The sequence below is a fragment of the Lemur catta genome, chromosome 10, assembly GCF_020740605.2.
Source record: "Lemur catta isolate mLemCat1 chromosome 10, mLemCat1.pri, whole genome shotgun sequence".
NCBI lineage: Eukaryota > Metazoa > Chordata > Mammalia > Primates > Lemuridae > Lemur > Lemur catta.
Window position 1 is genome coordinate 46,440,844 of NC_059137.1, and position 9,135 is coordinate 46,449,978.

Here is a 9,135-nt window from a genome sequence, read left to right on the forward strand (position 1 = left end):
TATTCTAATTCATTTGGTCTGAGTCTTAAACCCTCAAAGCGATGACTACATACAACCAAGGTTTAGAACTACCACCCTAGGAACTTCTAACCTCTGGATTCTAACCCAAACTTTCTCACCTCTTTATCTTTGCTCAAGTCACTCCTGCCTAAAATCTGGTGACTTTGTAACTGTGGAACTCAAATTCATCATATAACAGATGAGTTTTTAGTTTTACATGATCATTAAAGTACAATGAATTACCTAGTAGAAAAGCAATCCCCTCTTCTGTTCTTTTTAAAGATCTTCTAGTTACTTAAAGAGAAATGTTCATCTTGGTGCAAGTGTGTTTTTAAAATTTTTCTGAGATCTGTTAATTATGCTTTCCAACAATAATAACAACAAAGAGGCCCAGCAAGTAAAGTGTTTACCTAGAATTTAGGAGTATTTTTCTGTTTTTATTTGATTTTTAAAGTACTCTTACAATTATGGCAAGTAATATTGGTTTCCATCCAAGCAAGTGAAAATATTTTTAAGTAAATGTATTTAAATAAAATGTGTATTATTTTTAGTAATAAAAATGTAAAATAAATATTTAGGAATCCTATTTCAAATGCTAAATTAGAATTTTATTTTATTTTAGAAAAACTTTCCTACCTTAATATAGAAAAAGGTAAAATAGGTATCCAAAATTGTTGGTAAACTAAAGTTAGATTGGTAGAATAAATGCAACTATTTCCATAGTAAATATCCCAATTTAAATTTTGTTTTATTGGCCTAAATAGTGACAGTGCTTTGAGGAGGAAAGATTATTACCCTGGAAATAAAAGAAAAAGGTTCAAATAAACAGTACAATGAACAAGCTAAAGTAAAATGAAAAAATAATTTTATCTACCCTAACACTGGAGTAGCAATATAGTACAACAAGAAAATGTAGATGTCAAAGTAAAGAATATTACCAGGGATAATATTCATTTCGTAATAATAGGATATCAACACCTTTAGGTGACATAACAAACCTAAATGCTTATGCAGCTAATAACAGTGCTTCAAAATGCAAGAAGCAAAAACAGAACTGTAAAGAGAAATAGACACAACTACAATTATAGTCAAATGTCAACATCTTCTCTCAATAATTGATAGTATAGACAGAAAACCAGTAAAGAAAAGAAAGATTTGAACCACACTGTCAGCTGGGTTGACCCACTGAACTATAGAGCATTCAACCCAGCAACTACAGAATGCTTATCTTTTTCAAGTACATATGGAACATTTACCACTCAACCATATTCTGGGGCTCTGGGCCATAAAAACAAGGCTGAATAAAAGGATTCAAGTCATACAAAGTCATGTTTTCTGAGTATAATGGAATTGAATTAAAATAATTCAAACAATTTTTTCTGAAATAAAATCCTAGAAATCAATAGCAATAGAAAGTCTATCAGTGGTTCCGTGGAACAAGCTGTGGAGGGACAGGGAAAGATGGGCAGAAAGGATTACAAAGGATCAGAAGAAAATATTTGGGGATGATGAATGTATCAGTTAATTGTGGTAATGATTTTAGCAATGATTTTTAACACCTGTATATGTTCTTCTCAAATACAGTGGAAAGCCCGAATCTCATCTCTTCTAATAATAGTCCTTTTTGTACTCTTTTTCTCAAAGTATGTATACTTTTTTTTCCTTTTACCCCATCTAACAAAAATTGAATACTGTGACTATTCTTATAAGTCACTGAGAAGATGTTAACAGCTGCAATTTAGCAGTAGCAATCGTTTCATCAAATGAAAAAGTAATGCGAAAGAAGAAACATTTTTAATTAGTCTGTGTGCAAGTATCACAAATGTATCATTTCCAAATTTGTTCTAAATAAAGAAAAAAAGACTCATTTGATAAATGGGAAATGTAGAGGTGTATCAGAAGGAAGGAAAGGAGGCTAATAAATATAATTCTTCCCAAGTTCAAAAATATCTGTGTCCTGCCTTTTAAAAATATATATATATTATATTCATTTCTACTCTAATCTCTTGTCCACCCAGATTCTTGGAGTCAACTGCCATGTTTTTGTTGGTCCACCGTACCACCTGTTCGGCATAGAAGAGTGGAAGTGTGAATCTGCATTTGTAAATACAGTAAGTCCTCACTTACCATCATCAATAGGTTCTTGGACTTTAAGCAAAACAATATATAATGAAACCAAGTTTATCATAGGCTAATTGATATAAACAAGAGTTAAGTTCCTATATTTCTGGTCACAAAAACATTACCAAACTTTTAAATAAAAATCACGAAACTTCTAATATTAAAAATTTAAATGTGAGCTATACATACATTTAAGAAAGATTAATAAGGACAAGATCATTATTTAGCCAATTTTTCTAGTTCAGGGTCTCAGGTGGCCAGATAGGCCCTGGAAGCTCAGGGCACCAGGCAGGAACCAATTCTGTACAGGACACCAGTTCATTGCAGGGTGCACTCACACACACATATCCACACTCATTCAGACTGGGAGCATTTAGACATGCCAGTTCACCTGATGTGCACATCTTTGGGATGTGGAAGGAAACTGGAGTACCCAGAGAAAACCCACGCAGACATGAAGAAAACATGAAAACTTCACACAAGTTAGCCTAGGCCAGGGATCTATTTTTTTCTCATCAACTTTATAAGGAAACAATATTAAACAAAATGAGTTATTCGAGCACCTGCTACATAGGCGTGCCTCTGATGCTCACTAGCTGTTAGATCTTAGGCAAGTCATTTATTCTCAGCTTCATTTTCCCCACTGGCAAGTGAAAACATTAAGTTATCTTCAAGGAAATTTCTAAGTCTATGGATCATTTCATTTGTCAAGTCTAGTCTGAAGTTATTTTTCGTTAATGTTCTTGTCCTCTAAAGAACCTCCTTGCTACCCCTCTATAGCCTCAGTCAAAGCATCTGTCATTATAGCTACCTAAACTTCCAGTAAACTAGAAACATCCTGGTTCTCCTGGGAGAAATTGTCTCAGCTACGTTTTTTCTTGTCACAGGTTCATTCTTTCCTAGGTAAGGGCCTCACTGAAGACAAAACACCCTGACTTCTATTTTCTCTCTCTGCCTATAGTTTGTCTATAAAGTCTTCATGCTGATTTGCCCAGACTTCTAAAATTAGCTCTATCTCCACAACCTACAATTAAAAGTAAAGAAATAGTGTTCTGATATTTCCTCACTTAACTGTTGTTCAACTCCCAGATCACTTGCCAAATACTTCTTAGATTTGGGGAATATTTTAAAGCAAGTTACAGACAACCTTGGGAAGATGAAAATAGACCTAGATAGAAAGAAGGCCTATCTCTAGATATAACTGAATGTGAAAAGCAGAATTTCACAGGAAATTGAGTCTAGAAGGCGATTGACAGAAGACTTGATGGTAGAATATCCACAGCTAAACTGTTGATAAAGGGAAAATAAAGTGTATATGCTTAGTTTGGTGGAAGATTTTTGCAAGAGGACTGAGGATTTAGAAGGAATGGCTCTATATTGCCTATTGTGTCAAACATAAACATGCACAATTCACTCCATGGCTTCACAATATATGAGAGCACACCTTGTAAGGTCCATTTAATGCCAGACTTTCCAGAGCCAGAATGTGTATGCTAATGTTATGGTTTTTCAGTTTTGGAGGAATTTTGAATTACACTTCTCTTTTCCTGAAGTTCTTCAAGGTGCAGTTGAGCATTATCAAGATAAGGAAGCCATAGTTTGCTTGATGAAATAAATTTTAGCCCTTGGACTGTGGCTCATCAGATGGCTAGACACCATAGGTCTGGGAAGAAATAGGCCTCCTCTAGGATATATCCTCTCCTGAGTGCTGTTGTAGGAAGGATGGACATGTTTGGTGATATACATGATAAGCCCAGAAGTGTCACTCCTGAAGAACCAATTCCTACCAGTAAACACAGCCTCCTAGGATACCACGAGACTGGGGAGAGAGTATTCATTACACCAAAACTGCAACTAACCACAGCATTTTGGCTCTTAGGAAATGGACTTCCTTGGAGGACATCATCTCTGATGCCTTGCTCTGGGATGACTAGAAATTAGATGGAGACCATAGACATTTTTCGCTCACTATCAAGGAGATAGAAATTGTGAAATAGAGTAGAATGTGTTTTGTTGCTTTACAAGCTCTTTTGACACAAATTGAAGATGCTTACCTGGAATCCTAAGTAACAAATATAGGAAATGCACGTGTGCCCTTTCTTTATATATCCTTTTATAAATATACAGTATATAGTAAATGCTCAATATATCTTTGAAAATAAGAATGCATGTCACAGAACTTGTAAGTTGACTGAATAGACATTAATATCACTACTTTTCTTTATGTTCTGAAATGTTTGAGAAGTAATTTCTAGTGCACTAAAAATTAATGTTTTCTTATTTTTCCTCCTTTGATTTTATATGAGCTGGAGTATGATTTCTTTTTAAATATGGCTTATCATTTACTTTGTTTTATTTAAAGTTAAATAAGATATTTTAGGACAATTTTTTTCTTAAAGGAAAAGTCCTATGAAACTTTACAGTTATAGTTTTTGTGCCAATGATTGTATTCCAGTATTTTTTCAGAATGTTTAGATCTAAGCACATAAAGTTGCTTATGAATATGATGGATTAACATGTTAGTATATTTACTTCTACAGTTTTTCTGCATATAAAAGTATTATTATATGTAATACATTAACCTAATTTTACAACATAAATGTTTCCCATTTTTAACAGGTTTTTTTCAAACATCAACTTTGATAGCTATCTAATTTTTCATTATTTAGTCATATCTTAATTCTTCTTGTTTTGGATATTTGTATTGTTTTATTTTCTCCCTGTTTTAAATAAGAAGGTGATGAATAGATGTGCATAAAACACTTTCTATATTTCAAATTATCTCTTTAGGATAAATCCCTACGAATACAAGTACTGAATTAAAGGTTGCAAATATTTTTAAAGATTTTGATTTATGTTATCAACTTTTTTACTGACAGAGTTGTATGAATTTTAATTCTAATATGCAGTTCATTCCATCATTATCCCACGTATTCTTTCTTTTTATCATAAATGGCAGTGGTTTCCCTACCAGGAAATTGCTACTGCCTTCTGAAATAACAGCGATAACCCAAAATCCCATAAAGAAAATAGTTATATAAGGTATCAATTCATAGGAGGATAATACCGTTTTGCAAATCTCTGGTCAAGTATGATTGGGAGAAATTGAAGTAAAGCATGGCAAAAGGTCCAATCATTGAAACATACCCTGATCTTTCTTTGAGCAAATTACACGGACCATTGTGAACTTGCTGATTTCAACAATTCTTTATAAAGCAGTGTTATTGACTTAAAGACTATAACAAGAAACCTTGGTGCCATTGTGCTTAATTGCATATCCACATGTTCAAAAGCTGTGTTTAGTTTACTCTAATGGATCTAAGTCTACCGTGTAAATGGCTCAGAACTTATGAAATGCTTATTTTGTTTTTTAACTTGTAGGATATTTAAAGTAAATTCATGCCTAGGCATTGAAGTAAGCTTTGAGATTTGTCTTACACTGAATAGAACCCACCTTCATAAATTAATATATGCAAAAACATTTCCTCAGAATTCAGTCCTTAAACAAACAGACAGCAGCATAGTTTCATTCTGAATGTATGTTAAAAGCCCCTATTTGGCTGTTAAAGGTTGTAACAGAATGAATAGCACATATTAAACATTGAAGTATTTTAGTAAGAAGTTTACTTAAAAATTGCTTCCTAAGTGAATTAATCAAAAAGAAAAAAAAATAGCTACTAATCAATAAACTTCTCTCATAAAATGTTACCATCTTGAAAGATCTTCTATATATGATGGATATTCCTCTAATTATTATAGCTAACTTTTAAGAGCTGCTTATTATACATCATGCACTCTCTTTGGGGCTTTAGATACATTACGTCACTTAATCCTGACAGTCACCTTATTGAAACCAATTATATTATCCTGATTTTACAAATGAGAAAACAGATTTTCAAAGAGAATAAGTCCTCAAGGTAGTCTAACATTCAGACTCCTTACTAAACGCATGCTTCTCTCCAGAAATCAGACGAGCTCCCACTGTAATACAGATTCACAAAGAAACCAGTTAGGTAGCATTGTTTATGACAGAGTTACTCAGAAAAGGCACTTACTGGCTGACTCATTAGCAACCTTAAAAATGCATCTATTCTTTCAGTTAACAACAGTCCCATTTTTAAAAGAATGTATGAAGTTTTAAAAAAAGGAAAAAGAGAGAAATTCAAAACTCTATATTTTGCATATCTTCTCTTAGTAAACATAGAGTTCTTTTTCCGTTTTTCTCTTTCTTCCCCATACTCCTTGTAAATAATATTATAGTAAAAGAGAAATCAATACTTTTTGCTGGTATTTATACAACTAGAAATTTGAAACATGTTTTCCTTTTACTCTCAAGAGTAAAGAAAGCCAGATGAGATACATTTTCACTCCTTTCAAAACCTAATACTGAGTTCAAAGGTAGCTTTTCCCTCTCAAGGTAACTGTTGTGAGACCCTGCCATTCAGCATTAGAAAAATAGTTAAAGTCTCTCATAAAATAAAAATTTGCAAAAGAGAAGTTCATAAATGCCCATTTTGGAAACCAAATTGGTTAACTTAAAGCAAAAGATGTATTTTAATGTGTTACATCCTACTATATTTTATTGATTAAACATATGCAAGATATGTACATCAATTCCTCATATATCCTCAAATCCTTATTTCTTCAGGAGGAATTGCTATAGGAGCTAAAACAATAATTTTTGCTCATTTTTGTTATAAAATATGATGAAACTGACTTTGAAAGATGTTACACATTTCTGCCTTTTTGTCTTCTGTCTTTTGCCATGGCAGAGTCTGTCTTCCGAAGCTTTTATTAGAAGTGTCCCAATTAAAAAGCTGTGTGAGTAAAAAATGGCTTCCATTCACAACAAGGATTCTAAATAAGAGGTAAGTTTGGTAAATCAGTTCCTCCCTGGCTCCTTGCCATTCACATCTTTTGGTTTTGAAATTCATTTCATTGTGAGCATAAGGTGGTTGTTATGAGGTGTTGTCAAGCCTCTGACAGGGTTATTGTGCATGGTAGAAGGTGGTAGTTTTTGATCAATGTCTTCAAAGTCAAAGCTTGGAAAAATAATAGCTGCACATCAAAACCCAGTGCCATAATGCAGTTAACATTGGACTCTTTCAGGTGGCCCCAGGGAATGACTTAATTCTCATGGTAAGCTTTACCATAATTAGTCATTTATAACAGTGTAGTAAGGTTTATGTGAAGACATATAACTTGAAATTCATTATCAAATGGTGTTCAGAAAAAATCATTACCAGAAGAAAAATTAAAAAGCCCATCTATTTATTGATGTTTCTCTTCTCCATTTTTTCTGAATCTCTAATTGATTGTATTTCTCTCTTAAGATATCTTTTATTGGCCACTTAAGACATCTCTTATTTTTATAAAAATGCCCATGTTTAATTTTTTAGGCCACTTATGCAATTATTTCATGACATCCTGCCTAATAGATAAAATTACTGACCTTAAACCTTTATGATGTACCTTTTTTAAATATTCTTAGTACTTTACCAAAAAGTCTTCAATATTTACAATTGTGTTAGAATTAGGGTGTTTTTATGTTACTGAGTTACTCTATAACATGAAGTTATTGGTAGTATCTAAGAAAATAAAGCTATTCATATATGCATTAAAAGAGCACAATTGGCATATTATATTTTTTACATATGTGTATATATATATATCATATAATTTATTAAAGAAACTATAAAATCATAGGTGTAGAAAACACAATAAAAACTCAAATAATTCATGCTTAAAAGTTACATGTGCCATATGTTTCTTTGATACTGAGGCACAATGGGATGCATTAAGAAATTCATTAAGTCAATGAGAATAGCAGCTGGACTCTATCAGAATGTCTATTCACTCCACTTTTGAAATAGAAAAAACAGAAAAATAGTGGACACATTCCATTTATTCTCAGGTTTGAACTGATCATGTTAGCATGGGATCAGTGCAATGCAAAATGCAAATACATCTTCTCAGTATCTAATTTGACAAACTACAGTTTAATAGCCTTTGTTTATTTTTCCCAGTAAATGCAAAGATGCCTATTTCCTCTAACTTTTTAAATTTTTCTCGTGAAAACATTAAAGCTTTGCCAAAGTACCCAAATAGTCCAGTAGAGCATACAGCAGAAAAATTGAACCTGATAAATGACTTGAGCAATAAAGAAAGTCTAAATATGTCTGGTTTGATTTTATGGGCTTAAGAGCAGAATTTATGTCATAATAATATAAATCACTCCACTAAATCTTTGTATGACTTGGAGAAAGGCCTTGATTCTCAAGGCATTGAGTTTTTATTCTGTAAAATGTAGGTTTAGATGCTTTATTAATGTCAGGAACTTTAAGAATTTAATGAAAGCCATGAAAATCTCAAGATATGCACATATAAACAAAATTTTACATAGCATTTTAAGCCCACTTTGAGATTGAGAGCCATAAAATAAAGGATTCCTAAAGTCCCTTCCTGGTTTAAATTTCTAAGATTCTATCAATACAAAACCTCCTAACTCATAAAGCACATGTGCAAAACTGAGACCAAGTCTTTGAGGCCTACTATGGATGGGATTCAACACAGCATGGTATATTAGAGTTCAAAGTGTCCTTAGTATTGGTTAGTTTTCTCATTGATAGATTACAATTAATAATATCCACATTTGTATTTTAATAAAAAGCCAATGATCTGAAACAAAATGAGAAAATAAGTCTGAAAAAAAGTAACACCTATTCAGTTTGGCTCAATAAAAATAATTCATATTCTTGAATTCATAGTCGTCTTATATCATCTTCAAAATTCTCATTGAGTCAAAAACTGTTTAACAACTAAGGAGACAAAATAAGTGGGTTTTCCCCAGTTGGTGCTCACCACACTGCAAATGTTGAACTCCTCAGAGATTATTCAAGTTTCCAGGCATTAATAATGAATTGAAAAGCACAAAGCTTCAATCCTAAATGCAAAATCTACATTATTATCAATAGTGACTACAACCATTTGAAATCTTAAAATCAGTAGAGGGAC